This window comes from Saccopteryx bilineata, chromosome 5, assembly GCF_036850765.1.
Source record: "Saccopteryx bilineata isolate mSacBil1 chromosome 5, mSacBil1_pri_phased_curated, whole genome shotgun sequence".
Taxonomy (NCBI): domain Eukaryota; kingdom Metazoa; phylum Chordata; class Mammalia; order Chiroptera; family Emballonuridae; genus Saccopteryx; species Saccopteryx bilineata.
Genome location: NC_089494.1, coordinates 27,815,597 through 27,823,248, shown reverse-complemented (window position 1 = coordinate 27,823,248; position 7,652 = coordinate 27,815,597). Strand labels below are relative to the sequence as shown.

The 7,652-nt window shown below is 41.5% G+C and overlaps 1 protein-coding gene across 3 annotated transcripts in view; it reads left to right on the top strand.

The window, feature by feature from the left end:
- Positions 1-259: 259 nt before the first annotated feature.
- CREB1 (cAMP responsive element binding protein 1) overlaps positions 260-7,652 on the top strand; it is a 72,681-nt gene continuing 65,288 nt past the window's right edge. For all 3 annotated transcript variants that reach the window (XR_010725686.1, XM_066233402.1, XM_066233401.1), the window contains exon 1: positions 260-462. The gene's annotated coding sequence lies outside the window, so the exon portion shown is untranslated. The remainder of the gene's footprint in view (positions 463-7,652) is intronic.

Genomic DNA, 7,652 nt, shown 5'->3' with positions numbered 1-7,652 from the left:
CCACTTCCTCCTTCAAATTTCCACCGCCGCGCTTTAGCCATCGAAACGCTGCGGTGGGGTCTAGACCACTCGTCCCCCACGCGGATCCCAGCCCACCTTCGCCTTCCCACTCCCGGCGGAACCCTTTCGCCTTGCCCGAAGGAACCCGAAGAGATTCGGCAAGTTCCGCCTCCAGCGCGAGGGGCGGGGCCGCGCGAGCTCCTCCGGGCGGAGTTCGGCTGTTTCCGTGCGCGGCCGCTGCGCACTCGGCACTGGGCGGCGCTGGCTGGCTCCCTGGCTGCGGCTCCTCAGTCCGCGGCGGCTGCTGCTGCCTGTGGCCCGGGCGGCTGGGAGAAGCGGAGTGTTGGTGAGTGACGCGGCGGAGGTGTAGTTTGACGCGGTGTGTTACGTGGGGGAGAGAATAAAACTCCAGCGAGATCCGGGCCGCGAACGAAAGCAGTGACGGAGGAGCTTGTACCACCGGTAAGAGGAGCAGGAGGAGGAGGCAGGAGCCGGAGAGAGCCGGGGGGACGGAGGGGGGACGGGGAGGCGCCGGACACCCGCGCTCCGGGCCTTCCCCTCGCAGGAGGGGCCGCGGTAAAGATGGAGCCTCCGCCCGAGCCCCACAACATCGCCGCCGCTCGCAGCGAACAAAGAATAATGGCGGCGGACTGGAGCCAGCGGCGGCCGGGGCGGCAGCGACTCTGCCTGCAGCCAGCGGCGGCGCTCATGGCGGGGGGCGGCGGGCGGGGTGGGAGCCGGGGATCGGGGCTGTGTGCGGGCGGGCGGCCGCGGCGAGCTGGCGCCCGCGTTCCCGCCGCCGCAGCCGCGGCTGCCGAGTCGGGCCGGGCCGGGCTGGGCGCGGAGCCGGGAACCGGGAGCCGCCCCGGGGGAGGCCGCCCGCCCGGGCCGACCTGGCCCGGCGCTGCGGCCCCCGCCGCCCGCCTCGCCCCCGGCCCGCCGTCCTCCTGGGCAGCGCCGCCGGGGTGCCCGCGGGGGGTGGAGGAGGAAGAAGGCGACAGTTGAGGGCAGAGGAGGTGAAGGTGCCTGCTTTCCCGGTCGCCTCCGTGTCTGCCATGCCCGCTTCGCGGGGAGAAGCGCGGCAACGTCTGACCTACTCTTCTCCGCGCTTTGTGCAATAAAGTTCGAAACCAAAGGTTTCTTCTCGTGCTGTATTTTATTCATGCCCTTTCCCCCTGCTCCCACCTCGGGGGGGAAACACTCTTTTTTTCTTTTCTGCTTAGTTGAGATGATGAAGGCTTAAACATTTTTAGATAGTTTTGACTTTTCCTCACCCTCTTTTTTTTTTTTTTTTTTAAGTCAGTAGTCATGGAAATGCATTCTTTTTTGGAGGAAGGGGGTGCTAAGAAAAACATCTTTGTAATAACTTTTAAACTGTTGGGATCTTGTAAAAGGGAAGCTGGTGTTTGAACACAGTTTCGCTTTTAACCCTTTCCAATAAGGTAATCACTTGAGATCTATCATTGTGAAACACTTCGTTTTTAGTCAATATATTTTTTCTTCACATCACTTTTTATCTTTTTTTGCCAACCACGCCAGCGGCGTTTGGGTCCTCTGGATCTCCCCACCCTACCTCCTATCATGTTTCCCACATACATCTGTCTAAAAAAATATATTGATTAGCACTAATTCTAAAAATAGGCATTTAAAAATATCCATTATTTGTCTCACATGCGGTAGGTAACCTCAGCCTACGACTTATTTTTTCTCTGCCTGTTAGGAAGAGGCACAACAGAAAAGTCATTGACACATTAAAGATTAAAAGATTTTGAAAGGACGTGCAGTGTGATTTGTTTACATTTGTCATACCTTAAGAAGTTAGAATTTCATTCTGGCCTTAGCTTACATCAGTTTTGCCTTCTAAAGGTTTAGTAGAAAAGATACTTTGGGTTGCCAGCTGTTGAAATCTTTTACACTCACTGCTTACTTTCCTATTTAAAAGTAAAGCCAAAATAGTTATTTTTAGGTGGTGCAAAAGATGAACGGGTTATTTGTTTTAAAAATAATTAAGTCTGTCACAGTATTATGGAATTGTGGTTAATACACACAAGGTTTCTTGCTAGGAATAAACATGATTGGTATTAGAAGTGCTGTCTTATTTTGCTGTAGCCAATTCACTTTTCCAAAACTTACTTTGCTGTATTGCACGTCTTAAAAAAAACAACACAACATTAGCAATTTGTCATTGATGAAAAACTTTGTGAAGAAGATGCAATAGAGTTTTTCCATAAGGATTGGGAAGATGATTTTATTGCCAAACACTGAGGAAATTACAGTGTTGATAATGCTATAGATTACTGCTTTTCCTTAAGAAAGATTTCCTGCAAGCCAGCATCAGTGGGTGAATTGTTTCCCCTACAGAGACTATAGGAAAATCACTTTTTGTGAAAAATAAAAAGTTTTCTTTGTGATGGATTCTTTTATCAGTCTTACTCAAAAGATTACTGAATTTTATCTGGAGGTTCAGAATCTGTGATTCTTAGTGATTTCAGGTGAAACATTTTTAAGCTTTTATATTTATTAATATTTGGACATTGATTTGTAGTATGATACTAAATTATACTTATACCTCTTATCAGGGTTCAGAAAAAATCAGTTAATCTATTTGAACTCTTTTAAATGGACACATGTATTTAAAAAGTGAATGAACCTTTGACACAAATTCACTGAAAAATGTTAAAAGGCACTTCTTGTGGGATTTAAAAGTGTAGTATTCCTTTTGAATGATTTTTTTTTCACACCTAAGCACCTAAGGGAACTTAGAAACCTGATCCATAAAATGGCACGTTTTTCTGCTTTCTAAACTTTGCTGTCTTATTAGATCTGATAAATAGAAGTTTTTGTTAATAAAGTTTTATTTTGTCTCATTCAAGGAAGTCATTGGGATTTGTTTTTTGGAGTGTATAATATGGTTATAGTAAACCCAAGTACAGGAGCAAAAGTAGGTTTACAGTTGTATGTGAAAGTTTATTCTTGTATTATTTATTATTGTGTTATTTTCCATACAACTGTAAATCTAACTTTTGCCGCACCTGTGTGTATCCCCTACTTCACCTCAATTTTAAAATCTTCCACAGAAGAAAAATTTTCTTGTAATTTAATGCTTACAATGTACCACTGAATTATACAATTTCATTTATTCCATACATAGCTTGCTAGATACAGCTCTGTACATTTTTTATAGCAGCCTGTGACAGAGTCTTACAAGCCTATCTTGATGTACATACAGTGTCACTTCAAGTGATGATGGCTCTTTTATTTAAATAGAGCTCAAGTCTGAGTGTAAGGATATAGTAGATAGGAAATGAGGGAAAGGCAAGGATTTATTTTTTTAACTCATTGTGAGCTACCATATTTCCTCATGTATAAAACACCCCCCCTCCCCGAAAACTGCGTGGGTCTTAATACGGTGGTTGTAGTTTTTTTTAAACTTGCATTTCCTAACTTTATTTATTTATTGTATTTTTCTGAAGTGCGAAGCAGGGAGTCAGACACACACCTGCAAGCCCCCGACTGGGATCCACCTGGCAAGCCCACTAGGGGGCGATGCACTGTTGCAACCGGGGCATTCTAGCGCCTGAGGTGAGGCCATGGAGCCATCTTCCACACCAAGGGCCAACCTTGCTCCAGTGGATCCCTGGCTGTGGGAGGGGAAGAGAAAGGAGAAGGGGAAGGGTGGAGAAGCAGATGAGTGCTTCTCCTATGTGCCCTGTTGGGAAATCGAGCCCAGGACTTCCACACGCTGGCCGACACTACTGCTGAGCCAACCTGGCTGTGTTTCCTGCTTGTTTTTGCACTCGTAGATAAAGACAACTTGAGTTCAATAACTTTATGTAATACATTTTTTGTTTTCAAATTTCAGGCCCCAAAATTAAGGTGCATCTTATACATGGGAGTGTCTTATACATGGGGAAATACAGTAGTTTCTGCAGTATCACTTGAGACAGCAGTTTGTAGTAATTCAAATATTTATACTGTGACAGAATGTAGTTAGTGGAAAGGGCATTAGGTTTGGAATCCCTGCTGTCATTATTGTCATGTAACTACCCTCAAGGAAATTTGCAATTTACTGGAAGTTTCTTAATTTTCTCAGCCTCAGTTTTCCTATTTGTAGAATTAGAACAGTACCACCTACTTAATAAGGTCACAAGATAAAGTACCTGCTTAGGGACCCAATGATAGATACTCATTATTTCAGCCTTAATTTAGGCTCCTACCTGTGGGATGTTGGGCAGGTTTCTTCTCCGCACCTCAGTTTGCTTGATAAATGTACAATCCACACCATAGAAATGTGGGGATTAAGTAAGTTAATACATATGAATGCCAAACACTGCAAAAATGCTCAAGAAATGTTACTTATTTTAAAATTCATCATTAATACTCCTGTGTTTAATACAATGAAGCGGAATCAGCAAACTCAAAGCTGAATTACACTGTCTTGTCTCTACTCCGAAGGAACTTTTGAAGAGCAACAACTAATAAGGCAGAATATATGTCATAAGAAAGCAATCAAAGATAGTAACTATCATATATGGGGAAATAATGGAAAAGAGGAATATTACAGTTTTATTTCCAGTTTATTTACATATTTATTATTGTATTTTTCTGAAGTATGAAGTGGGGAGGCAGAGAGACACACTCCCACATGTGCCCGACCGGGATCCACCCGGCATGCCCACCAGGGGGTGATGCTCTGCCCATCTGGGGCATTGCTTTGTTGTAACTAGGCCATTCTAGCACCTGAGGCGGAGGCCATGGAGTCGTCCTCAGTGCCGGGGCCAGCCTTGCTCCAGTGGAGCCTTGGCTGCAGAAAGGGAAGAGAGACAAAAAAGGGAAGGGGAAGGGTAGAGAAGCAGATGGGTGCTTCTCCTGTGTGCCCTGGCTAGGAATCGAACCTGGGACTTCCATACACTGGGCTGATGCTCTACCACTGAGCCAACGGGCCAGTTTTATTTTTTAGTGAGTGATTTATTCATACAATTCATAATTCCAAACAAAATATATAGAAAAAGTGCACACATGTTGCCCCCACCCAATCAAGTGTTACCAGTTCCTTATCCTCTCAGAGGTGTTCTATCCATACATAAGCACAGATGTACGCACTCCTTTCTCTCCACTGTTTTATACAAATAGTAATATATACTATCATATAGCTTGCTTTGCTTAGCAATTGGTTTGTATCAGTACATAGAACTTTTTTTATATAATTATGAGGTATTTCATCATATGGATATATCTACATTTATTAACCCGTTAGTGAGCTGATTTTATTTCTAGGTCTTACCGGACCCTTTAGATTCTAAAGTTTAGAAGAATCAGTCATTATGCCTTTATTTCTTTAAATGAAAGGTATTTCATTTGAGTGAGAAACAGCTGTTTGTAACAGGAAATTATTACTGGATCTGCCTCACTGTCTTAGTTTTAGTGCATGAAAAGGCAGGAAAGTTGTGTAAGAGTTAACCATGAAAGTGAATTTAGACAGGAGAGAGTGAGAAAGCAGGAAGCATCAACTTCCATATGTGCCTTGACCAGGAAAGCCCAGGGTTTTGAACCGGTGACCTCAGTGTTCCAGGTCGATGCTTTATCCACTGTGCCACCACAGGTTAGGCTACAAGTGCCAAAGTTTTAAATGTAAATGTATTGCTGTTCTGTTATTTTGAGGATTTATCAGTCTCATAAAATACGAATATGTGTTGTTTTTACCTTCTTAATGACAAAATGCTTACGAAGTACTTTTTACATATTTGGGGGATGCAGATAGATAAAGTTAAAGGCAGACCGTTTTCTTCTGGAATATATCTATGCGCTACCAGGGAATTAAATGATTATTCACAGTATCATGGAATCAGTGAATTGCCTGGTGCAGGAAGAAGTAAAGATAATGAACTAAGTAACAAACTAGTAATATGAAAATGGCTGTTTGTGTACCTCTGCCATTTAATATATATTGCTAACTCAGTCATTATAAAGAGAATAACCATGGTTGACTTGTTGAAGTCATAAGAGAAAGTATGGTTTAAAACTTATTCTACACTATCATAACTATAAATGTAGGCTTTTGAAACTTAGATAGGAATAGCCAATTGTTTTATTCAGAATGCTTCTCTCTTGATGTGTGCACAATCTTAACTGGTGTCCTGTTTGTTTTGTCCTGCATTATTCTCTTTTCTTAGCTCTCCCACAGGTGGCCCTGTAAAAAAGTTTAATTACATTTTACCCAGAGTTTGCTCAGCTGTTTACTATGTTACCAAAAAGGAGAGGGAAAAAGATGAATCATTCATATTCGGGTGTTTATCGTAACAGAGAAGTAGAAGGCAGTATGTTACATCTCCAGTGATGAAAATGACCTTTATAAATTTAATCTATTCTTTAGGCTAGTTACATGAATCTCAACTCTAAAAAAACAAAAGTACTTATTTAAAAACTTAAATGCTTGAGTTGCTTTTTCTTAGGATTGAAGTAAGGTAATAAAGGAGATTACGGTAATGAGAGGGGCTGTCTGAACAAAGATGAAAAGAACATACGACTTTTCTTTCTGCCGCTGGATTAACATCTCTGAAGAATTTAACAAAGGGCAAAGGTTTGGAGTATAAGATTAATGTTGAGATTTTTTTTTTTGTTTGCTATCTTTTCCCCATAAATAGAACAGTAAAGACTGACATTTGGTTAGAGAAGAGAAAATTAAGCAAAAGTTGAGTTGCTAGTAATGATCTGTGTAGGAGTGGAGGGTGAGTCTAAAAGTTATGCCAATAGTAATAGAATATGTCTTCCCCAAACATTAGTGAATCTTTTCCAAAACTAAGATTTCTTTCTTTAATTTTAAGTATATTCCTCAGGAGCCTAGTTATCTACCTGTGAGTTTCTGGTTATAATTATATGACAGTATAATGTACAATAGCTAAAAAATGTAGTTTAGCCAAAGGTGAATAACCATTATTTTTTAGTGTTTTTATCCCTATTTGTGTGATTGGCAATTGAAAACTGAGAAGCATCTTGTTTTTATCACTGAAGTTAAAGTTATTACTTGCTCTGATTTTGCACTTTCAAAGGGGTATTTTTTTATAGTATCAGCAGCTTTATTGTTTTCTCTGACCAGTAATAATAGTACCTTGGATTTTACTGCCATTGATCAATCTGGTCATTTATTCAATAAACATTTATTGACCAACTTTTTTATAATTGGTGAAATAATCACAAGAAAATTTATTCAATTAAGTATTTTTATAGCTATTAAACAAAGGCTTGTCCTAGTTGCTATAAATAATTACAGTAAGCTTGATTATGTGGCTCCCACCCTCAAGGAATTTATAGTGTAGTGGAGATGTTGAAATACTACAAGAGGGGATGATTTATACATAGTAGAATATCTATTTTTACTGTTGTGTTGAAGGGCTATAGGAGCTTGAGGGAGGCAATTTAGTGAGGGAAATTTTTGTGAGAAAGAATTTAAATTGAATACTGAATTTGGGTGGAGCAAGAAGGGTATGTATTGTAGGTAGAAGCATGGACAATAAAAATGAAGACATGGAAGAATGAGTCTGATATGCTCGCAGGTTGTTGCAGAAAGTACTATATATACTATAAATCCACATAAGGAGTAAGGAACCCTGAGTGTGAAGCAGGGAGCTTTAAATTTCATATAAGAGGAGGAA